Raw genomic sequence first — 26676 nt, 5'->3', positions numbered from 1 at the left:
GTTTACGGTTGTCTACGGTTTCTGCTGCTTCATTCAGCTTTTTCAACATTCAGAGTATTGATTTGTAGACTGAGTGCTTTTCATAATTTCAGAATGAAAGATCATAATTCTAAGAGATAAATGTTATACATATAACTGTTAATGTAGATATGCTGTGAGTTTTCAAAGTACTGATTGCTGATTCCCGATAATTGGTATGGCAGTTCTCGTTACCAGATGCGGATGAGTATATTATAGGATTTCTATGAATAAATATAATGATTTATCAGAGAGATTTAAGCCAAGAAGCAACGAGGTTGCTGGTACGTCTGCTGGTAATATGGTGGAATATAAAAGGTTCCCTGGTAACAATAAAAGAGTACACATTTATATCAAGGTTATAATAAGGTTGTTTCGAACGAAGTTGAAGTTGACTTGCTGGAGCTGTGACAAAATTTGCTACTTTGAAAAGGGATTGTAAAGCTATTTTTTGGTAATAACAATGCTAAAGGAGCTAGCACAGATACGTGTTAAACGTTTACTGAGGTTCCGAGTGTTTTCAGGTGTATATCTACATGCATCAATCTTTTCTTCTGTAGATGAAGTGCGGTTGTTTCATCCTCTTGATCGAGGTGTTTTCAAGAATCATGAAAGTTTTGAACGCGGATTGTAATCGTCAAGGTACAAATGAGGTTTAAGATGAAATCAAGTGGCAGACTTGAAGAATTGATTAGTTTCATATGTTATAATCAATATTTTAATTCATTTTAATTGTCCAATGTTGATAGTCCTCAGTTGATAGTCCACAGTTAGCAATTCAATAATTTCATATATAGTTTAATATAATATTAGAATTAATTAATACGTATCGTGACCCGTGTACATGTCTCAGACTCGATCACAACTCAAACTATATATATTATTTGAAAATCAACCTCAACCCTGTATAGAGAACTCGATCATTACTGCATATAGAGTGTCTATGGTGATTTCAAATAATATATATAGATGCGTCAATATGATATGTCAAAACCTTGTATACGTGTCCCGATATTTAAAGTGCGTAAAAATAAATAACAGAAATTAAATGACGATAAATAAAGTGCGTAAAGTAAATAACAGAAATTAAATGACGATAAATAAAATTGCGAGAATGTAAATTGGATAATTAAATTGCAATAAATAAAATGTAATCAGTTAGCTAGGAACAATTAGCTAGGAACAGTTAGCGTGGATTCTTAACAAAATTTCTCATAGTTAATTGGTTTGTTTCTAACAAATTTTTATTTTGTCAAATGTTTTCTTCCTTATGCCACTTGTTGGATTCTGATAAATCAAAATCCAAATATGAAATTGAATGAAAATGGTTATTGTGTGGTGAACGGATTCGTATATCGGTAGATGTAAGTAGGATAGTAAATGACTGTTGAATCAGATTCGAAGAATGTACAGTGTAACTTATTAATGTGAAATCTAAATATTCCTCGGGTATTACCTACCCGTTAAAATATTTTCACCATTAACGGTTTGTACAAAAGAATTTTTAATTACAATCCTTATGAAAACATATATACATATATATTTTCTTCAGATGTAGTCAGGGATTTTAATGAGTCAATATGATATTAGACTCATTTGATTTACCGTTAGAATAAGAATATATAATCTCTAAAACATTAGAGATTACATAATCGCTATGTCGAACGAAGATAAATGATGTAGAACGATTCGTAGAACGATAATTATACTCGAGGTACAGAATGAGATGTTGAGGAACGGATTGTTGATGGTACTGGTGCTGTTTATTGATGGTACTGTTGGTACTGGTGATGTTGTTGAAGCTGGTAAATTTTGCACCATATTCTCCAAATTTATTACTCGAGCGCGAAGCTCGTTGACTTCTTCCATTACTCCAAGATGATTTTCGGTCAGAACGAGTGGATGAATAAGGTTTAGAATCTGAGATAGTATGTAATCATGACAAGATATTGGGGAAATGAGGGTGAAAATGGTGTTTCGGATTGGTTCACCGGTAACTGCTTCAGGTTCATCGCCAAGAGGTAAATTCGGTTGGTGAAAAGGATCGCCTTCTTCGCGTCTCCATTAATTAAGTCGACTACGAACCCATCAGATGAATTGGGGATGGCTGATTGATTGATTGATTCATTCTGGTGACACCGCTTTCGGAGCTTAGGTGAATATCCATGTCGGAATATCTGTCGGAATAATTATCGGAAGAGCTATCGAAATCCGAGGGACTCGAACTAGTTGAGGGATTCATCTCGTACGAATAGATGAAAGATTTTTGATAAGAAATAGTTTATAGGATGTAGATTAGTATCCTGCAATACATAATTTACATAAGCATATATAATACTAAAATTCCATAAGTTACGGAGGAATCTATGGAAGCTGTCAGGCAAAGGTAACAATAACAGATACGCTAAGATATGAATTTATCTATACACTGTCTAGGGAATAGAGGCAGTAAGACATGTCTAGACTAAGAATGATAAACAGGTAATTTCCTAAGGATGATAAGCAGATGATTTCCGACTAGAAATGATAAGCAAAACTTTTGACATGCAGACACGGTCGAAGTCCAGACTCACTAATGCATCTAAACAACTATCAGTTAGACACACTAATGCAAGACCTGGTTCGCTAAGACCACCGCTCTGATACCACCTGTAGTGACACGTCCTAATCCATCTGGACGAAGTCTTCAACAGTTGGTCCCATTGCGTGGTTCTGACCTCTATATGCCATGAACGACTCCATGTAGTATGAGCAAATGCACAGCAGTAGATTTCTTTTATACCTGAGAATAAACATGCTTTAAAGTGTCAACCAAAAGGTTGGTGAGTTCATAGGTTTATCATAAATAATCATTTCATAATTTTAATAGACCACAAGATTTCATATTTACATTTCTCATAAACATACGTCCCATGCATAGAGACAAAAATATCATTCATATGGATTGAACACCTGGTAACCGACATTCACAATATGCATATAAGAATATCCCCATCATTCCGGGATCCTCCTTCGGACATGATATAAATTTTGAAGTATTAAAGCATCCGATACTTTGGATGGGGCTTGTTGGGCCCGATAGATCTATCTTTAGAGTTCGCGTCAATTAGGGTGTCTGTTCCCTAATTCTTAGATTACTAGACTTAATAAAAAAGGGCATATTCGATTTCGATAATTCAACCATATAATGTAGTTTCACGTACTTGTGTCTATTTTGTAAAACAGTTATAAAAACAGCGCATGTATTCTCAGTCCCAAAAATATATATTGCAAAAGCATTTAAAAAGGGATTAATGAAACTCACATAATGTATTTTGTAGTAAAAATACATATGACGACACTGAACAAAACAGGGTTTGGCCTCAGATTCACGAACCTATATCAATTTGTATATCTATTAAAACATATAATGGAAATTACATAATTTCATTTATATATTATATATATATTTGTAGTTATATAAGGTGTACTAAATTCCATTTTAAAACATATACATTATTTTTATATATTATCTTAATTTATATGTTATATGTATTTACTTTGTATATATATACATTTAAAATAATTAATATTTATTCATTTAGTTATATTAACATATTTATGTTTATAAAATGAAAGTTTGTTATATGTAAGTATTTATTTAAATAACACTAATATGTTTGATATATAGTTATATGAAATATTAATATAGTTGTAGCATACGGAATACGTATATTTTACATACAAAATGTTTACTTGTTGAAATGATAGTTTTTGATGGTAATGAGTTACTAGTAATAATATTATTAACTTTATCAATAATAATGATAATACTAATAATAATAAAAAATAATAATAAAAATGATAATTTTAATAAAAATGAAAGTTTTGATAGTTTTACTTATAATAATAATAATAATAATAATAATAATAATAATAATGATAATAATAATAATAATAATAATAATAATAATAATAATAATAATAATAATAATAATAATAATAATATTAACAATAAAAATAATAATGAAATAATAATAATAAGAGATTTTGTAATAACTACCTCAAAGGAGTAGCCTTAAAAATGCCCGAGTTCGGGTTCGAACCCGCAACGTCCCGCTAACCCAACAACTCCCTAAACCTCTGGAACCAATCCATTTTTCTTGTTTTAATTCCACATTCTAAACTATATAACCCGTATTAACTCACTTTTCATTTCCTTCTTAATCTTCTTCAAAACCAACCCGACCATTATCATAAACATCATCAAATCCTAATCTTAAATCATTATGTATCATTAACATCATCATGCACCTTCATTCATCATTATGTATTATTATTGTCTTCGTACGTATCATTAGTAACCATAATATTCTCATTCACTCAACATCATATCGTGTAAAAAAAATATATACTTTATCTCTTGTCACCCATATTGATCATACACGTTGACCACTAATCTAACATTTGTAATTGTTTGAACTTGTACATCGGGCCCTCAATTCAACTAATCCTCAACCCCATACAAAAAGGAATCCAATATCTTAATATGTTGTAGTGTATCGAGTAATAGTCTTGATTTGTAAAAGAAAGTTGAATGGCGAATATATTAATACAAGTGGAATACCTTTTGTGAAGAAAAAAAAATCGGACATATTGGTCTCTTATTACTCCAACAACCACTCAATTTTTAAAGTTGGATTATCATCAAATAAAGTGTGGGATTCTCTTGTTGTCTGCATTCCGAAAAGAAGGAAAAAAAATAATCCAAATTTGTCCCCTAAATCCATCGATGGAAACCACGTTACTAGGACACAAAAAAAAAAAAATATGGCACGCCTTTAATCAATGATCAATTTGTCGGCCATGGTGCAATTTGTTCCACTAGCTATATAAAAAAATTCGCCATTTGATAATATAGTATAAGCACTTGACAGAATCCCTATTAAAGATATGGTATCACTTCTTTCTTGTTTTCATTGGTTTTATAAGTCCTTGACTTGAATAAACAAACGCACTCCTTTCTTGTTTCATTGTGTGAACAAATAGAAAAGAAGTAGTAAAAAGTTGCAGCATGTATACGAGCTTTAAGGGTGGCTGTGGTGATAATTTGCGAGCAACACAGCAAACAAGAAATAAAAGTGTAGTAGTAGCAGTAATATGTGTACCCGATTTGTGATTTTATGCGATGGTTTACCAACAGAAACCACAAGAAGCTGCAGCCGTATTATCTTCCATCGACCAGCAGATGCAGCAGTTTGTTGTTGATGGGTTAAGTTTGAAGAAATAGGAGAGAGAGGAGAGAGATAGATAGAGAAAATGAAGTAGTATTGAGGTGGTTCTTGGTGGTTTGGTTTGGTGTTGAAGTCGAATATGAGCAGTCGGCTATTTCATTTTGGTTTTGGTTGACGATCGAGCATGATGAAGATGGTTCACGTAGATGGTGATTATAACCAAGACGTTTGGTTTTAGTTGGTGTTCTTAGTCATATCTTAGTATAATAATTTATGTATGTGTATTTTATATATGTTAGAGATGGATATAGATAATGGTGATATGCAACCAAAAATGAAACTTTGGAAACTGGAGTAATAATTGAAGTCGATTAAGCACAGTTAAAATCAATTAAGCACAGTTATTGATTGATGTAATCACTATTTGAGGTTGTTTTCTAGTAAATGGAAGTCGACAGGAAACTGGAGTAGACAGGGAAAATTAAAAATAGCTAGTGACATGAAACAAACTTGTATCATTGATCAAATGTGATTTCTAACAGATTTATCTCCGTGTGAATTATTATATCTAGCATTCCTTATTAACAATTATAGTTATATAAAAAAAATGTTGCTAATATAATAAACATACTAATACTAATAGAAATAATAATAATAATAATAATAATAATAATAATAATAATAATAATAATAATAATAATAATAATGCTAATTAATGTAAATAATGAAAGTAGTAATAATAATACAAAATTTAATATTATTCATATTGATAATAATAATGTTAATATAACAATTTATATATAAATTTTCATATCTATATATTGTAATAATATTAATAAAACTAGTTTTGATGTTAATACTGAAAATAATAATAATATTATAATAACAATTATTTTAACTTATAATATAAATTTAATATATCAATTTTTACATTTTATTAATTATGTAATACTTATAATAACACATTTGGGCATTTAATATTTATGTACATTAGATATATTACTACCTATGTATAATATTAATTATGTACAGAATTCATATTTATATTTGTATATTTAATTTAATAATATATTACTATTTTGTAATTTACTTATACACACTTGTTCGTGAATCGTTGGGCATAGTCAAGGGTTACATGGATATATGAAATAGTTCAAAACTGTTGAGACTCAACATTACAGACTTTGCTTATCGTGTCGGAAACATTCAAAGATTAAGTTTAAATTTGGTCGAAAATTTCTGGGTCGTCACAATGTACACCAATTTTTATCATACTCCCTCTATAGTATAATATATATATATATATATATATATATATATATATATATATATATATATATATATATATATATATATATATATATATATATATATATATATATATATATATATATATATATATATATATATAGGTTAGTTTTATATTAGATTAGTTTGGGTTACGTAAAGGTTATTTTACGGGTTTTGAAGTCGAAGCTCTGTCCATGTAACACTACGCGATAAATAATCAATGTAAGCTATGTTCTCCTTTTTAAATTAATGTCTCGTACTTAAGTTATTATTATGCTTATTTGAGCCGAAGTAATCTTGATGTTAGGCTAAATATTAAGATGGGGTAATTGGGCTTTGGACCATAATTGGGGTTTGGACAAAAGAACGACACTTGTGGAAATTAGACTATGGACTATTAATGGGCTTTATATTAAATTAACGATACCTCGTTAATTTAATATAAAGGTTACAATTTGACGTATCTATATATAACCACATACGGTTAATCGGATACGATGGGCGGGATATTTATAAATACAAATTATTGTTCATTTGACCAGACACGGGGATGGATTAATAGTCAATGGACTCATTAAAACAGGGGTGGATTACATTCAAGGGTAATTGGTGTAATTGTTAACTAAGTATTAAAACCTTGGTTTACACACAGTCGATAACCTGGTGTATTCATTAAACAAAGTATTAAGACCTTGTTACAGTTCGAATCCCCAATTAGTTGGAATATTTGACTTCGGGTATAAGGTTAAATTTGCCGAGCATTTTATAATTATGATCGATGAACTATTATGGACAAAAACCAGATAGGTTTCAAATACATCCAGGACAAAGGACAATTAACCCAGGGTAATAAATAATCAAAACATCAAACATCATGGTTACGGAAGTTTAAATAAGCATAATTATTATATTGTTATTTATTTTACGCACTTTAATTATTGTCATTTATATTTACGCTTAAATTTTAAAATCGACAAACCGGCCATTAAACGGTAAACCCCCTTTTATATATTATTACTATATATAATATATTTTGTACAAATATAATTGTTTAAAAATATAGTGTAAAATAAGTCGTCTCCCTGTGGAACGAACCGGACTTACTAAAAACTATACTACTCTACGATTAGGTACACTGCCTATAAGTGTTGTAGCAAGGTTTAGGTATATCCCATCCGTACATTAATAAAAAAAAATTGTATCGTATTTAATAGTATTTCCTTGTAAAAATTACTACTATTTTGTATACACCTCGCATAACATCAAGTTTTTGGCGCCGCTGCCGGGGACTCGGCGAAACGCTATATTTTTAATATATATTTGTGTAAATATATTTATATATAATTTTTTGAAAAACAATATAAAATAAAAAAAAAAAAACCTGAAACCCAGGCCCATGCGGTCGCATAAGCTGGGTGCCTTAAAACCATGCGGTCACATGGCCTGATCTGACACGCCAGAAACCCTTATTCAGCATTTATTACGGGGTATTATTTATTATTATTATTATTATTATTATTATTTAGGGTTATTTATTTTAATATTTAGTTTTAGTTTTAATTTAATTTGTAATTTAAGTTTTAATTAGTTTTATAATTATAAAAAAATTAATACTTTTATAAAATATATAATATAAAAATAATATTTTTATAAAATTTGTATTTTTATCATTTTAATTACAATTTGTATTTTTATCGTTTATTCGTAATATTTGTATTTTTCGCTCGTAATTAGTTTTAAGTCATAGTTTTTGCCATAGTTATTTTTATTTCTAGATTTTTAGGCTTTGCCGTAAAATCCCTTAAGTGCTTTTTCTTTAGACTAAGATTTAGGTGCTTTAGAATTTTGCGACGCCGTTTTAATATTTTAGTACCTTTTTAAGTAATTGCCGTTTTGGATATAGAATTTCTTTTAAGCTTTAATACCTTTAGACGCAACCTTTAATTCTTAGTTTTAGACTTTTAAGCTTCGACGCGCTACGTTCTTTTTATTATTTTTCGACCTTTTATTTTTCGACGTTTTCCGACGCGATGTTTCTCTTTCTTATTTCTCGCCGCTCTAGTTTTTAGGACATAGAATTTTCTATTTCTTCTCTAAAATTTATTTAAATTCCAAACGAAAAATTATTTTAAGCGGTTAAATTGATAGACATTCAAATTTTCTGGTTCGTAGTAATAGTTGGATTTGTTAGTGGCGAGTTGTGGGCTTCCGATTTAAAGGTCCTGGCTACCTGCTGCATCTATTGGCTATTCGAAACGTGGGCAAAATCAGAAAAGTCTATTAATTTGATAACTTATATAATTTTTAGTTTTATAACTAATAGGATAATTAGTAAATGCATCACATTGTAGCTAAAATTTGGTAATAAGCGCATTATGGAAAATCTCGAGAATATTTTGGAAACTCTTTCTGACATGCGAAATAAATTAAATCAATACTCTCAAACGAGTGTTGATGAAAATTGGTTCGGTCAATCTTGGATCACGAATGACGAAACAATAACTGGTTGTGAAATCTGTGGAGATTATCACTCAACATGGGAATGTTATTATTACGTTCCTATGGAAAATTATACACCCATGGAACTTGAATGGAATGATTATGAGGAATACAATTCTAATTGGGATTATTCCCAAGAATATATCCAAACTCAACAACCAGAAGACGAGGAAAATTATGTGCCTGAAAATTCTTTAGATTATATGAAAATCAAACTCGAAGAACTTGATGCTCAAAATGAACAAATGAGAGAGTATGTAAATCGGCAAGCTGAAACTCTATCAGATTACACACATGTTGATCTGAGGAGTCGTGTGCAAGAAAATCTCATATCATCGAATTTTGATGAATTCGAGAGCTCCGAAATCACCAACTATCCCGATGATACTTTTTATTCAGTCTTACGAATTTCAAAACATATCGACACATTAGCCTCTACCGATGAAATCATTGATCCATCAATGGATGTAGAAGAAGTAAGGGTGACAAATTGGTACTCTTGGGAAATCGATAACGTTGAAAAATTTACCCCCGAGACCAAAGTGGAGGAACCGATAAGGACCGTTAATGAAGAAGAATTTGCTTCAATCCAGCCACAACCTTCCAACCCAATATTCTCAATAGACGAGTCATCTACCGAAGATGAACTACGAGCTGTAATAGATAATGACACCTCGAATTTCACCCAGTTGGGTAATAGAGGTGAAAACTTTGATCCCGAGAATAAAAGGAAGGAAATGTTAGGAATTGTCCACCCTATAATATGTATGTCGGTGTATATCGATCCATTTGACCAAGAACCAGAAAAGAGACATATCCATTTACTAAAAGCTACACTTAAAAAAGAATTAAGTAGTGACGATCGGGTGAGTCTAAACTTTAAACCCATTGATATATCATACACCACCCGAGATATAAATAACTGGCTCACTATTTTAATTCGTGGAACTTATTCTACCGACTTCACATGTCATCAGCTAAGTGTGGGGAAGTATAACCCCACTTAACGTTAAATTAGGGGTTCGGGTTAGTGCATAACTCGTTAATAAAAATGCATGATGAGTTAGGGTAAAAGACGCATTTTCAAATATTAGCAAACAGTTCAGAAAAGCAACCGTTTTTGAAGAAAAACATGTGTGATAAAACAAGAAGGAATGAACGATGAGGCGCGCCATCTATCATTCGACGAGCTTTGTAATTACAAACTAGGTATTTTCAATCACTTTTCTACACTAATCACCCTCATGAATTTATAATTAGAGTCTGATTTCATGCAAATGAGGGCATTGCATGATCTCAAGTGTGGAGAAGGGTTATAAATTCTCTCAGGTTTACACTTGGTTTAATTGCCAAATTTTGTGAAAATTTGAAAAATTTTCAACTAAATGAACTCAAAATCATGTTTATACATATTTATGAACGATAAAACTAGGTGATAATACCGAAATTATTGTTACTTTGGAAAGGACATAAATTGAGAAACAACCCAAAACGCTTGAATTCATTTAAAATGGAATAGAAGAGAATAAAAAAGCAAAGAAAGATAAAATAAAAGCTAAGTGTGGGGAGAATGTACCAAGTTATTCAATTAAAAACTATCTATCACATGTTTCTGTAAAGTTTATTGCAGGTGCTTTTGTTTTGGACTAAATTAATTGTTTTACCCGATTTATTGTAATACTTTTGAAAGAATAGATGGATCTACACGATGAATCAATTCCATCATTAAAAGGAAGTAAAGTCTTTCGAAAAAGACACGCGCGTCTTGATTTAGGTCATGAAGTTGTCGTCCAGACCAGCTGTAGGTTGACGAAAAATCTAGAAAAGTCATCTCTAAAATCAGCAGGAAATCCACGGACCTCAGCATCAAACAGGGTCGCCATGTGGTCAGACTTATCCTAACCATGAGAGGATCTGTCTCGTAAAATGGGGAGGGCGCTGTGCAAATTAGCTTGATAAGACTAATGAATCAGACCCCCAGAAAGGATAATCTCCTTAAAGATTAAAAATCAGCATTTAAGCCTGATATTACTCAATCCTTGAGATTGACTTTAAAGATCGAGAATTACAAACTCATGGAATTCGATGAAATCTAAACTCGAGCTTGAACGAGAAAATATTTTGATCAAATTAAAACCGTTGTTTTCTGAAAACCTATTTTCAATGCGTTCATTACCATTGAACGTAAAATCCTAGGAATTCACCTGGAATTCATTAGGTCACCTGAACCAAATCGGGTGTCAACCGTAAGAACGATGGTTGCATAGCATGGTCGAAGACAGGACCTTGTACCAGACCAAAAAATCATAGGATGATCTTTACTATTGCTCCTACAAAGAATAGTAATTGCATCCGACACGTTTTAGACCATGAACATCTGCATGTCATTAGATATTGCCTTAACAGTTGCTTGTTCAATGCTTTCCTTTACAACCGGACGGTAGTTTACCGAAAGGTAATAGACGAAGCAAGTATACTGGACGTGTTGCTTTCCTAATACAAGGTTAGCAAGTGGGTGACACAAAACCGCAAGTTTTGAGCTAAAATTTTCAAATCTGAAACCCACAAAACCCACAAAAACAATTTGCAAACACTGGTGAAAGGTTATTCCGAAAAACTTATCTAGGGTAAAAGCTAGATTGAATTTTCAAAAGATCAAATATTTTCATAAAGATCCAATTTCCTTAAGGATCTAAATTTTTATAGTCATGTGGGACTGTAAACCACAACGTTACTATCATTGTTTATACCGCCTATCAAAATCACTAATGTATAAAGTGTGAAGAATAAATAAGTGATTCGTGTGATTTAATTTCAAGTTCTGTATTGCTTGAGGACAAGCAACGCTCAAGTGTGGGGATATTTGATAATGCTCTAAACGAACATATATTTAGTCGCAATATCATCCCAATATGTAAAGTTTTTAGTTGTTATTATTCTATTTTTAAGTTGTAATCGTTTAAATAAATAAATGTGAAGACAAAGCACGAAGATTAAAGAATTGAAGAAAAAGTGCCACTAAAGCTGGAAAAGTACCACTAAAGCTATAGTGCACTCAAAAGTGCCACTAAAAGTGAGTTAAAGACTTGCACGGACCTAAAATTACAAGTCAACTATGCACAAGAATATAATATAATATATATATAATTATATAAAATTATATATATAATATTATATAATAAATAAATAAATAAGAGCAGCCCACGTTTAAAATGAAGAATGTGTCCTGGACAGGCTGGCCATGCGATCGCATGGCCTGGCCTCCTTAATCTCATGCGATCGCATGGCAGGGAAAGGCTGGCCACATCTATAAAAGGCGACGAATTTTGCAGTTTATGTGCACCAATTTTTATCATACTCCCTCTGTAATATATATATATATATATATATATATATATATATATATATATATATATATATATATATATATATATATATATATATATATATATATAGTATAGGTTAGTTTTATATTAGATTAGTTTGGGTTATGTAAAGGTTATTTTACGGGTTTTGAAGTCGAAGCTCTGTCCATGTAACACTACGCGATAAATAATCAATGTAAGCTATGTTCTCATTTTTAAATTAATGTCTCGTACTTAAGTTATTATTATGCTTATTTGAGCTGAAGTAATAGTGATGTTAGGCTAAATATTAAGATGGGGTAATTGGACTTTGGACCATAATTGGGGTTTGGACAAAAGAACGACACTTGTGGAAATTAGACTATGGGTTATTAATGGGCTTTATATTAAATTAACGATACCTCGTTAATTTAATATAAAGGTTACAATTTAACGTATCTATATATAACCACATACGGTTAATCGGATACGATGGGCGGGATATTTATAAATACAAATTATTGTTCATTTTGAAATGTCCCGTTCTTATTGATTAAAAACGTTCCATATTAATTGATTTCGTTGCGAGGTTTTGACCTCTATATGAGACGTTTTTCAAAGAATGCATTCATTTTTAAAACCAACCATAACCTTTATTTCATAAATAAAGGTTTAAAAAGCTTTACGTATATTATCAAATAATGATAATCTAAAATATCCTGTTTACACACGACCATTACATAATGGTTTACAATACAAATATGTTACATCGAAATCAGTTTCTTGAATGCAGTTTTTACACAATATCATACAAACATGGACTCCAAATCTTGTCCTTATTTTAGTATGCAACAGCGGAAGATCTTAATATTCACCTGAGAATAAACATGCTTTAAACGTCAACAAAAATGTTGGTGAGTTATAGGTTTAACCTATATATATCAAATCGTAACAATAGACCACAAGATTTCATATTTCAATACACATCCCATACATAGAGATAAAAATCATTCATATGGTGAACACCTGGTAACCGACATTAACAAGATGCATATATAAGAATATCCCCATCATTCCGGGACACCCTTCGGATATGATATAAATTTCAAAGTACTAAAGCATCCGGTACTTTGGATGGGGTTTGTTAGGCCCAATAGATCAATCTTTAGGATTCGCGTCAATTAGGGTGTCTGTTCCCTAATTCTTAGATTACCAGACTTAATAAAAAGGGGCATATTCGATTTCGATAATTCAACCATAGAATGTATTTTCACGTACTTGTGTCTATTTTGTAAATCATTTATAAAACCTGCATGTATTCTCATCCCAAAAATATTAGATTTTAAAAGTGGGACTATAACTCACTTTCACAGATTTTTACTTCGTCGGGAAGTAAGACTTGGCCACTGGTTGATTCACGAACCTATAACAATATATACATATATATCAAAGTATGTTCAAAATATATTTACAACACTTTTAATATATTTTGATGTTTTAAGTTTATTAAGTCAGCTGTCCTCGTTAGTAACCTACAACTAGTTGTCCACAATTAGATGTACAGAAATAAATCGATAAATATTATCTTGAATCAATCCACGACCCAGTGTATACGTATCTCAGTATTGATCACAACTCAAACTATATATATTTTGGAATCAACCTCAACCCTGTATAGCTAACTCCAACATTCACATATAGAGTGTCTATGGTTGTTCCGAAATATATATAGATGTGTCGACATGATAGGTCGAAACATTGTATACGTGTCTATGGTCTCTCAAGATTACATAATATACAATACAAGTTGATTAAGTTATGGTTGGAATAGATTTGTTACCAATTTTCACGTAGCTAAAATGAGAAAAATTATCCAATCTTGTTTTACCCATAACTTCTTCATTTTAAATCCGTTTTGAGTGAATCAAATTGCTATGGTTTCATATTGAACTCTATTTTATGAATCTAAACAGAAAAAGTATAGGTTTATAGTCGGAAAAATAAGTTACAAGTCGTTTTTGTAAAGGTAGTCATTTCAGTCGAAAGAACGACGTCTAGATGACCATTTTAGAAAACATACTTCCACTTTGAGTTTAACCATAATTTTTGGATATAGTTTCATGTTCATAATAAAAATCATCTTCTCAGAATAACAAATTTTAAATCAAAGTTTATCATAGTTTTTAATTAACTAACCCAAAACAGCCCGCGGTGTTACTACGACGGCGTAAATCCGGTTTTACGGTGTTTTTCGTGTTTCCAGGTTTTAAATCATTAAGTTAGCATATCATATAGATATAGAACATGTGTTTAGTTGATTTTAAAAGTCAAGTTAGAAGGATTAACTTTTGTTTGCGAACAAGTTTAGAATTAACTAAACTATGTTCTAGTGATTACAAGTTTAAACCTTCGAATAAGATAGCTTTATATGTATGAATCGAATGATGTTATGAACATCATTACTACCTTAAGTTCCTTGGATAAACCTACTGGAAAAGAGAAAAATGGATCTAGCTTCAACGGATCCTTGGATGGCTCGAAGTTCTTGAAGCAGAATCATGACACGAAAACAAGTTCAAGTAAGATCATCACTTGAAATAAGATTGTTATAGTTATAGAAATTGAACCAAAGTTTGAATATGATTATTACCTTGTATTAGAATGATAACCTACTGTAAGAAACAAATATTTCTTGAGGTTGGATGATCACCTTACAAGATTGGAAGTGAGCTAGCAAACTTGAAAGTATTCTTGATTTTATGTAACTAGAACTTGTAAAATATATGAAGAACACTTAGAACTTGAAGATAGAACTTGAGAGAGATCAATTAGATGAAGAAAATTGAAGAATGAAAGTGTTTGTAGGTATTTTTGGTCGTTGGTGTATGGATTAGATATAAAGGATATGTAATTTTGTTTTCATGTAAATAAGTCATGAATGATTACTCATATTTTTTGTAATTTTATGAGATATTTCATGCTAGTTGCCAAATGATGGTTCCCACATGTGTTAGGTGACTCACATGGGCTGCTAAGAGCTGATCATTGGAGTGTATATACCAATAGTACATACATCTAAAAGCTGTGTATTGTACGAGTACGAATACGGGTGCATACGAGTAGAATTGTTGATGAAACTGAACGAGGATGTAATTGTAAGCATTTTTGTTAAGTAGAAGTATTTTGATAAGTGTATTGAAGTCTTTCAAAAGTGTATAAATACATATTAAAACACTACATGTATATACATTTTAGCTGAGTCGTTAAGTCATCGTTAGTCGTTACATGTAAGTGTTGTTTTAAAACCTTTAGGTTAACGATCTTGTTAAATGTTGTTAACCCAATATTTATAATATCAAATAAGATTTTAAATTATTATATTATCATGATATTATGATATATTAATATATCTTAATATGATATATATTCATTTAAATGTCGTTACAACGATAATCGTTACATATATGTCTCGTTTCGAAATCCTTAAGTTAGTAGTCTTGTTTATATGTATGTAACTCATTATTAATATACTTATGGAGATACTTACTTATCATAATCTCATGTTAACCATATGTATATCCATATATATATCGTCATGTCATTTTTACAAGTTTTAACGTTCGTGAATCGCCGGTCAACTTGGGTGGTCAATTGTCTATATGAAACATATTTCAATTAATCAAGTCTTAACAAGTTTAATTGCTTAACATGTTGGAAACATTTAATCATGTAAATATCAATCTCAATTAATATATATAAACATGGAAAAGTTCGGGTCACTACAGTACCTACCCGTTAAATAAATTTCGTCCCGAAATTTTAAGCTGTTGAAGGTGTTGACGAATCTTCTGGAAATAGATGCGGGCATTTCTTTTTCATCTGATCTTCACGCTCCCAGGTGAACTCGGGTCCTCTACGAGCATTCCATCGAACCTTAACAATTGGTATCTTGTTTTGCTTAAGTCTTTTAACCTCACGATCCATTATTTCGACGGGTTCTTCGATGAATTGGAGTTTTTTGTTGATTTGGATTTCATCTAACGGAATAGTGAGATCTTCTTTAGTAAAACATTTCTTCAAATTTGAGACGTGGAAAGTGTTATGTACAGCCGCGAGTTGTTGAGGTAACTCAAGTCGGTAAGCTACTGGTCCGACACGATCAATAATCTTGAATGGTCCAATATACCTTGGATTTAATTTCCCTCGTTTACCAAATCGAACAACGCCTTTCCAAGGTGCAACTTTAAGCATGACCATCTCTCCAATTTCAAATTCTATATCTTTTCTTTTAATGTCAGCGTAGCTCTTTTGTCGACTTTGGGCGGTTTTCAACCGTTGTTGAATTTGGATGATCTTCTCGGTAGTTTCTTGTATAATCTTCGGACCCGTAATCTGTCTATCCCCCACTTCACTCCAACAAATCAGAGACCTGCACTTTCTACCATAAAGTGCTTCAAACGGCGCCATCTCAATGCTTGAATGGTAGCTGTTGTTGTAGGAAAATTCTGCTAACGGTAGATGTCGATCCCAACTGTTTCCGAAATCAATAACACATGCTCGTAGCATGTCTTCAAGCGTTTGTATCGTCCTTTCGCTCTGCCCATCAGTTTGTGGATGATAGGCAGTACTCATGTCTAGACGAGTTCCTAATGCTTGCTGTAATGTCTGCCAGAATCTTGAAATAAATCTGCCATCCCTATCAGAGATAATAGAGATTGGTATTCCATGTCTGGAGATGACTTCCTTCAAATACAGTCGTGCTAACTTCTCCATCTTGTCATCTTCTCTTATTGGCAGGAAGTGTGCTGATTTGGTGAGACGATCAACTATTACCCAAATAGTATCAAAACCACTTGCAGTCCTTGGCAATTTAGTGATGAAATCCATGGTAATGTTTTCCCATTTTCATTCCGGGATTTCGGGTTGTTGAAGTAGACCTGATGGTTTCTGATGCTCAGCTTTGACCTTAGAACACGTCAAACATTCTTCTACGTATTTAGCAACATCGGCTTTCATACCCGGCCACCAAAAATGTTTCTTGAGATCCTTGTACATCTTCCCCCGTTCCAGGATGTATTGAGTATCTGGTTTTATGAGCTTCTCTAAGTACCATTTCTCTCATATCTCCAAATTTTGGTACCCAAATCCTTTCAGCCCTATACCGGGTTCCGTCTTCCCGAATATTAAGATGTTTCTCCGATCCTTTGGGTATTTCATCCTTTAAATTTTCCTCTTTTAAAACTCCTTGTTGCGCCTCCTTTATTTGAGTAGTAAGGTTATTGTGAATCATTATATTCATAGATTTTACTCGAATGGGTTCTCTGTCCTTCCTGCTCAAGGCATCGGCTACCACATTTGCCTTCCTCGGGTGGTAACGAATCTCAAAGTCATAATCATTCAACAATTCAATCCACCTACGCTGCCTCATATTCGGTTGTTTCTGATTAAATATGTGTTGAAGACTTTTGTGGTCGGTATATATAATACTTTTGACCCCATATATGTAGTGCCTCCAAGTCTTTAATGCAAAAACAACCGCTCCTAATTCCAAATCATGCGTCGTATAATTTTGTTCATGAATCTTCAATTGTCTAGACGCATAAGCAATCACCTTCGTTCGCTGCATTAATACACAACCGAGACCTTGCTTTGATGCGTCACAATAAATCACAGAATCATCATTCCCTTCAGGCAATGACAATATAAGTGCCGTAGTTAGCTTTTTCTTCAATAACTGAAACGCTTTCTCTTGTTCATCATTCCATTCAAATTTCTTCCCTTTATGCGTTAATGCAGTCAAGGGTTTTGCTATTCTGGAAAAATCTTGGATGAACCTTCTGTAGTAACCAGCTAGTCCTAAAAACTGGCGTATATGTTTCGGAGTTTTCGGGGTTTCCCACTTTTCAACAGTTTCTATCTTTGCCGGATCCACCTTAATACCTTCTTTGTTCACTATGTGACCGAGGAATTGAACTTCTTCCAACCAAAATGCACACTTTGAAAACTTAGCGTACAATTCTTCCTTCCTCAATACTTCTAACACCTTTCTCAAATGTTCACCGTGTTCTTGGTCATTCTTTGAGTAAATAAGTATGTCATCAATGAAAACAATGACAAACTTGTCAAGGTATGGTCCACACACTCGGTTCATAAGGTCCATGAACACTGCTGGTGCATTAGTTAAACCAAACGGCATGACCATAAACTCGTAATGACCGTAACGTGTTCTGAAAGCAGTCTTTGGAATATCATCTTCTTTCACCCGCATTTGATGATACCCGGAACGTAAGTCAATCTTTGAATAAACAGACGAGCCTTGTAGTTGATCAAATAAGTCGTCGATTCTGGGTAGTGGGTAGCGGTTCTTGATGGTAAGTTTGTTCAACTCTCGGTAGTCGATACACAACCTGAATGTACCATCTTTCTTCTTGACAAACAAAACAGGAGCTCCCCACGGTGATGTGCTTGGTCGAATGAAACCACGCTCTAAAAGTTCTTGTAATTGGCTTTGCAGTTCTTTCATCTCGCTGGGTGCGAGTCTGTAAGGAGCACGAGCTATTGGTGCAGCTCCTGGTACAAGATCTATTTGAAATTCAACGGATCGATGTGGGGGTAATCCCGGTAATTCTTTCGGAAATACATCGGGAAATTCTTTTGCAATGGGAACATCATTGATGCTCTTTTCTTCAGTTTGTACTTTCTCGACGTGTGCTAGAACAGCATAGCAACCTTTTCTTATTAGTTTTTGTGCCTTCAAATTACTAATTAGATGTAGCTTCGTGTTGCCCTTTTCTCCGTACACCATTAAGGGTTTTCCTTTTTCTCGTATAATGCGAATTGCATTTTTGTAACAAACGATCTCTGCTTTCACTTCTTTCAACCAGTCCATACCGATTATCACATCAAAACTCCCTAACTCTACTGGTATCAAATCAATCTTAAATGTTTCGCTAACCAGTTTAATTTCTCGATTCCGACATATATTATCTGCTGAAATTAATTTACCATTTGCTAATTCGAGTAAAAATTTACTATCCAAAGGCATCAATGGACAATTTAATTTAGCACAAAAATCTCTACTCATATAGCTTCTATCCGCACCCGAATCAAATAAAATGTAAGCAGATTTATTGTCAATAAGAAACGTACCCGTAACAAGCTCCGGGTCTTCTTGTGCCTCTGCCGCATTAATATTGAAAACTCTTCCGCGGCCTTGTCCATTCGTGTTCTCCTGGTTCGGGCAATTTCTAATAATGTGGCCCGGTTTTCCACATTTATAACAAACTACATTGGCATAACTTGCTCCGACACTACTTGCTCCGTCATTACTCGTTCCGACACCATTTGTTCCTTTCGTTCTATTAACCCCTGGTCCGTAGACCTCACACTTCACCGCGCTATGACCATTTCTTTTACACTTGTTGCAAAATTTGGTGCAGAACCCCGAGTGATACTTTTCACACCTTTGGCATAGCTGCTTCTGATTGTTGTTGTTGTTGTTGCGGTTATTATTGTTGTTGAGATGATTGTTGTAGTTGCTGTTGCTGTTGTTGTTGTTGTTGTTGTTGTTGTTGTTGTTGTTGTTGTTGGGCCGTTTGTTGTAGTTGCGATTGATGTTGCGATTGTTGGGATAATTGTTGCGATTGCTGTTGTTGTTGTATTGGTGATTCTTATCACCGTTTTCCTCCCACTTTCTTTTGACTTGCTTCACATTGGCCTCTTCAGCAGTCTGTTCTTTAATTCTTTCTTCAATCTGGTTCACTAGTTTGTGAGCCATTCTACATGCCTGTTGTATGGAGGCGGGCTCGTGTGAACTTATATCTTCTTGGATTCTTTCCGGTAACCCTTTCACAAACGCGTCGATCTTCTCTTCCTCATCTTCGAATGCTCCCGGACACAATAGGCACAATTCTGTGAATCGTCTTTCGTACGTGGTAATATCAAATCCTTGGGTTCGTAACCCTCTAAGTTATGTCTTGAGCTTATTGACCTCGGTTCTGGGACGGTACTTCTCGTTCATCAAGTGCTTGAATGCTGACCACGGTAGTGCGTACGCATCGTCTTGTCCCACTTGCTCTAGATAGGTATTCCACCATGTTAACGCAGAACCTGTGAAGGTATGCGTAGCGTACTTCACTTTGTCCTCTTCAGTACACTTACTTATGGCAAACACCGATTCGACCTTCTCGGTCCACCGTTTCAATCCGATCGGTCCTTCGGTTCCATCAAATTCTAAAGGTTTGCAGGCAGTGAATTCTTTGTAGGTGCATCCTACACGATTTCCTGTACTGCTAGATCCAAGGTTATTGTTGGTATGTAGCGCAGCCTGTACTGCGGCTATGTTTGAAGCTAGAAAAGTACGGAATTCCTCTTCATTCATATTCACGGTGTGTCGAGTAGTCGGTGCCATTTCCTTCAAAATAGTCAAATGGAACAAGTTAATCATACAGAATATTAAGAGTAGTTAATAGTATTTCGTAGCATAATATGAACTCATTTATAAAAGCTTTTTCTTCATATTAGCGTTTTATAAGTTTAAATTCGGGTAGTACCTACCCGTTAAGTTCATACTTAGTAGCTAATATACAATTCAACTACTACAATTCTATATGAAAAACTGATTATAATAATATTTTGCGTTCAAACTTTTTCACAATATTTTACAAACTTACAATACCGCTTATTTTACATATAGCATGAAATATAGCACACAATAAATTTGATACAAGATGGTTGTGAAGATAATTCTAGCTAGTACACAAGTCGTTCAGCAAAGGCAATAAAGACACGTAATTCATACGTCCAGAAACAAGTCATGCATTCTGGTTTTACTAGGATTACTTCCCATCCTTGGTCTTGTGGAACATAACCGTTATGGCCGTTGATAAGACAGCGTGTTGTAACGTCGTCAAAGGGACGAGGGTTACGTAATGTCCAACAGTCCCGTAACAATCTAAAAACCTCATTTCTTACCCCAATTACCGACTCCGTCACTTGTGGAAACGTTTTGTTTAATAGTTGTAGCCCGATGTTCTTGTTCTCGCTTTGGTGAGAAACGAACATTACTAATCCGTAAGCATAACATGCTTCTTTATGTTGCATGTTAGCCGCTTTTTCTAAATCACGAAGTCCAATATTCGGATATATTGAGTCAAAATAATTTCTTAACCCGTTGCGTAAAATAGCATTTGGATTCCCCGCAATATATGCGTCAAAGTAAACACATCGTAACTTATGGGTTTCCCAATGTGATATCCCCCATCTTTCAAACGAAAGTCTCTTATAAACCAAGACATTCTTGGAACGTTCTTCGAATGTCTTACAAACTGATCTCGTCTTAAATAGTTGTGCCGAGGAATTCTGACCGACTCTAGACAAGATTTCATCAATCATGTCTCCGGGTAGGTCTCTTAAAATATTGGGTTGTCTATCCATTTTGTGTTTTTAAACTGTAAAATAGACAAGATTTAGATTCATAAAAAAATTACTTATTAATACAAGCAATTTTTACATATATCATAAAGCATAAGCACACTATATTACATATATTACACCACACGAATACAACTATCTTATTCCGACTCGCTCGTTTCTTCTTCTTCAGTTTTGGTTCGTTTTGCCAAGTTTCTAGGGATATATGATGTTCCCCTAATACGAGCCGTAATTTTCCACATTGGTTTAGAAAAACCTGGTGGTTTAGAGGTTCCCGGGTCATTGTTACAACTTAAGGACTTCGGGGGTTGACGATACATATAAAGTTCATCGGGGTTGGAATTAGATTTCTCTATTTTTATGCCCTTTCCCTTATTATTTTCTTTTGCCTTTTTAAATTCAGTTGGGGTAATTTCTATAACATCATCGGAATTCTCGTCGGAATCCGATTCATCGGAGAATTGATAATCCTCCCAATATTTTGCTTCCTTGGCGGAAACACCATTGACCATAATTAACCTTGGTCGGTTGGTTGAGGATTTTCTTTTACTTAACCGTTTTATTATTTCCCCCACCGGTTCTATTTCTTCATCCGGTTCCGATTCTTCTTCCGGTTCCGACTCTTCTTCCGGTTCCTCTTCGGGAACTTGTGAATCAGTCCACGAATCATTCCAATTTACATTTGACTCTTCATTATTATTAGGTGAGTCAATGGGACTTGTTCTAGAGGTAGACATCTATCACATAATATCAAACGCGTTAAGAGATTAATATATCACATAATATTCACATGTTAAAAATATATAGTTTCCAACAAAATTTGTTAAGCAATCATTTTTCAACTAAACACGGTCGAAGTCCAGACTCACTAATGCATCCTAACAAACTCGATAAGACACACTAATGCAAAATTCTGGTTCTCTAAGACCAACGCTCGGATACCAACTGAAATGTCCCGTTCTTATTGATTAAAAACGTTCCATATTAATTGATTTCGTTGCGAGGTTTTGACCTCTATATGAGACGTTTTTCAAAGAATGCATTCATTTTTAAAACCAACCATAACCTTTATTTCATAAATAAAGGTTTAAAAAGCTTTACGTAGATTTTCAAATAGGAGCTGATTCGTACACCACCATTTTTAACCATACACCACTAAATGTGCATCAGACAGTTGTACAGTACAGTGTTTTAAAGCACAACTAGTGGTGTATGGCTAAAATTTGGTGGTGTACGAATCATCACCCTTTTCAAATAATGATAATCTAAAATATCCTGTTTACACACGACCATTACATAATGGTTTACAATACAAATATGTTACATCGAAATCAGTTTCTTGAATGCAGTTTTTACACAATATCATACAAACATGGACTCCAAATCTTGTCCTTATTTTAGTATGCAACAACGGAATATCTTAATATTCACCTGAGAATAAACATGCTTTAAACGTCAACAAAAATGTTGGTGAGTTATAGGTTTAACCTATATATATCAAATCGTAACAATAGACCACAAGATTTCATATTTCAATACACATCCCATACATAGAGATAAAAATCATTCATATGGTGAACACCTGGTAACCGACATTAACAAGATGCATATATAAGAATATCCCCATCATTCCGGGACACCCTTCGGATATGATATAAATTTCGAAGTACTAAAGCATTCGGTACTTTGGATGGGGTTTGTTAGGCCCAATAGATCTATCTTTAGGATTCGCGTCAATTAGGGTGTCTGTTCCCTAATTCTTAGATTACCAGACTTAATAAAAAGGGGCATATTCGATTTCGATAATTCAACCATAGAATGTATTTTCACGTACTTGTGTCTATTTTGTAAATCATTTATAAAACCTGCATGTATTCTCATCCCAAAAATATTAGATTTTAAAAGTGGGACTATAACTCACTTTCACAGATTTTTACTTCGTCGGGAAGTAAGACTTGGCCACTGGTTGATTCACGAACCTATAACAATATATACATATATATCAAAGTATGTTCAAAATATATTTACAACACTTTTAATATATTTTGATGTTTTAAGTTTATTAAGTCAGCTGTCCTCGTTAGTAACCTACAACTAGTTGTCCACAATTAGATGTACAGAAATAAATCGATAAATATTATCTTGAATCAATCCACGACCCAGTGTATACGTATCTCAGTATTGATCACAACTCAAACTATATATATTTTGGAATCAACCTCAACCCTGTATAGCTAACTCCAACATTCACATATAGAGTGTCTATGGTTGTTCCGAAATATATATAGATGTGTCGACATGATAGGTCGAAACATTGTATACGTGTCTATGGTATCTCAAGATTACATAATATACAATACAAGTTGATTAAGTTATGGTTGGAATAGATTTGTTACCAATTTTCACGTAGCTAAAATGAGAAAAATTATCCAATCTTGTTTTACCCATAACTTCTTCATTTTAAATCCGTTTTGAGTGAATCAAATTGCTATGGTTTCATATTGAACTATATTTTATGAATCTAAACAGAAAAAGTATAGGTTTATAGTCGGAAAAATAAGTTACAAGTCGTTTTTGTAAAGGTAGTCATTTCAGTCGAAAGAACGACGTCTAGATGACCATTTTAGAAAACATACTTCCACTTTGAGTTTAACCATAATTTTTGGATATAGTTTCATGTTCATAATAAAAATCATCTTCTCAGAATAACAACTTTTAAATCAAAGTTTATCATAGTTTTTAATTAACTAACCCAAAACAGCCCGCGGTGTTACTACGACGGCGTAAATCCGGTTTTACGGTGTTTTTCGTGTTTCCAGGTTTTAAATCATTAAGTTAGCATATCATATAGATATAGAACATGTGTTTAGTTGATTTTAAAAGTCAAGTTAGAAGGATTGACTTTTGTTTGCGAACAAGTTTAGAATTAACTAAACTATGTTCTAGTGATTACAAGTTTAAACCTTCGAATAAGATAGCTTTATATGAATGAATCGAATGATGTTATGAACATCATTACTACCTTAAGTTCCTTGGATAAACCTACTGGAAAAGAGAAAAATGGATCTAGCTTCAACGGATCCTTGGATGGCTCGAAGTTCTTGAAGCAGAATCATGACACGAAAACAAGTTCAAGTAAGATCATCACTTGAAATAAGATTGTTATAGTTATAGAAATTGAACCAAAGTTTGAATATGATTATTACCTTGTATTAGAATGATAACCTACTGTAAGAAACAAATATTTCTTGAGGTTGGATGATCACCTTACAAGATTGGAAGTGAGCTAGCAAACTTGAAAGTATTCTTGATTTTATGTAACTAGAACTTGTAAAATATATGAAGAACACTTAGAACTTGAAGATAGAACTTGAGAGAGATCAATTAGATGAAGAAAATTGAAGAATGAAAGTGTTTGTAGGTGTTTTTGGTCGTTGGTGTATGGATTAGATATAAAGGATATGTAATTTTGTTTTCATGTAAATAAGTCATGAATGATTACTCATATTTTTTGTAATTTTATGAGATATTTCATGCTAGTTGCCAAATGATGGTTCCCACATGTGTTAGGTGACTCACATGGGCTGCTAAGAGCTGATCATTGGAGTGTAAATACCAATAGTACATACATCTAAAAGCTGTGTATTGTACGAGTACGAATACGGGTGCATACGAGTAGAATTGTTGATGAAACTGAACGAGGATGTAATTGTAAGCATTTTTGTTAAGTAGAAGTATTTTGATAATTGTATTGAAGTCTTTCAAAAGTGTATAAATACATATTAAAACACTACATGTATATACATTTTAACTGAGTCGTTAAGTCATCGTTAGTCGTTACATGTAAGTGTTGTTTGAAACCTTTAGGTTAACGATCTTGTTAAATGTTGTTAACCCAATGTTTATAATATCAAATGAGATTTTAAATTATTATATTATCATGATATTATGATATATTAATATATCTTAATATGATATATATTCATTTAAATGTCGTTACAACGATAATCGTTACATATATGTCTCGTTTCGAAATCCTTAAGTTAGTAGTCTTGTTTATATGTATGTAACTCATTATTAATATACTTATGGAGATACTTACTTATCATAATCTCATGTTAACCATATGTATATCCATATATATATCGTCATGTCATTTTTACAAGTTTTAACGTTCGTGAATCGCCGGTCAACTTGGGTGGTCAATTGTCTATATGAAACATAATTCAATTAATCAAGTCTTAACAAGTTTAATTGGTTAACATGTTGGAAACATTTAATCATGTAAATATCAATCTCAATTAATATATATAAACATGGAAAAGTTCGGGTCACTACACATTTGACCAGACACGGGGATGGATTAATAGTCAATGGACTCATTAAAACAGGGGTGGATTACATTCAAGGGTAATTGGTGTAATTGTTAAAAAAGTATTAAAACCTTGGTTTACACACAGTCGATAACCTGGTGTATTCATTAAACAAAGTATTAAGACCTTGTTACAGTTCGAATCCCCAATTAGTTGGAATATTTGACTTCGGGTATAAGGTTAAATTTGCCGAGCATTTTATAATTATGACCGATGAACTATTATGGACAAAAACCAGATAGGTTTCAAATACATCCAGGACAAAGGATAATTAACCCAGGGTAATAAATAATCAAAACGTCAAACATCATGGTTACGGAAGTTTAAATAAGCATAATTATTATATTGTTATTTATTTTACGCACTTTAATTATTGTCATTTATATTTACGCTTAAGTTTTAAAATCGACAAACCGGTCATTAAGCGGTAAACCCCCTTTTATATATTATTACTATATATAATATATTTTGTAGAAATATAATTGTTTAAAAATATAGTGTAAAATA

This window comes from Rutidosis leptorrhynchoides, chromosome 6 (genome assembly GCF_046630445.1).
Source record: "Rutidosis leptorrhynchoides isolate AG116_Rl617_1_P2 chromosome 6, CSIRO_AGI_Rlap_v1, whole genome shotgun sequence".
NCBI lineage: Eukaryota > Viridiplantae > Streptophyta > Magnoliopsida > Asterales > Asteraceae > Rutidosis > Rutidosis leptorrhynchoides.
Note: the sequence above shows the minus strand (reverse complement) of the source record.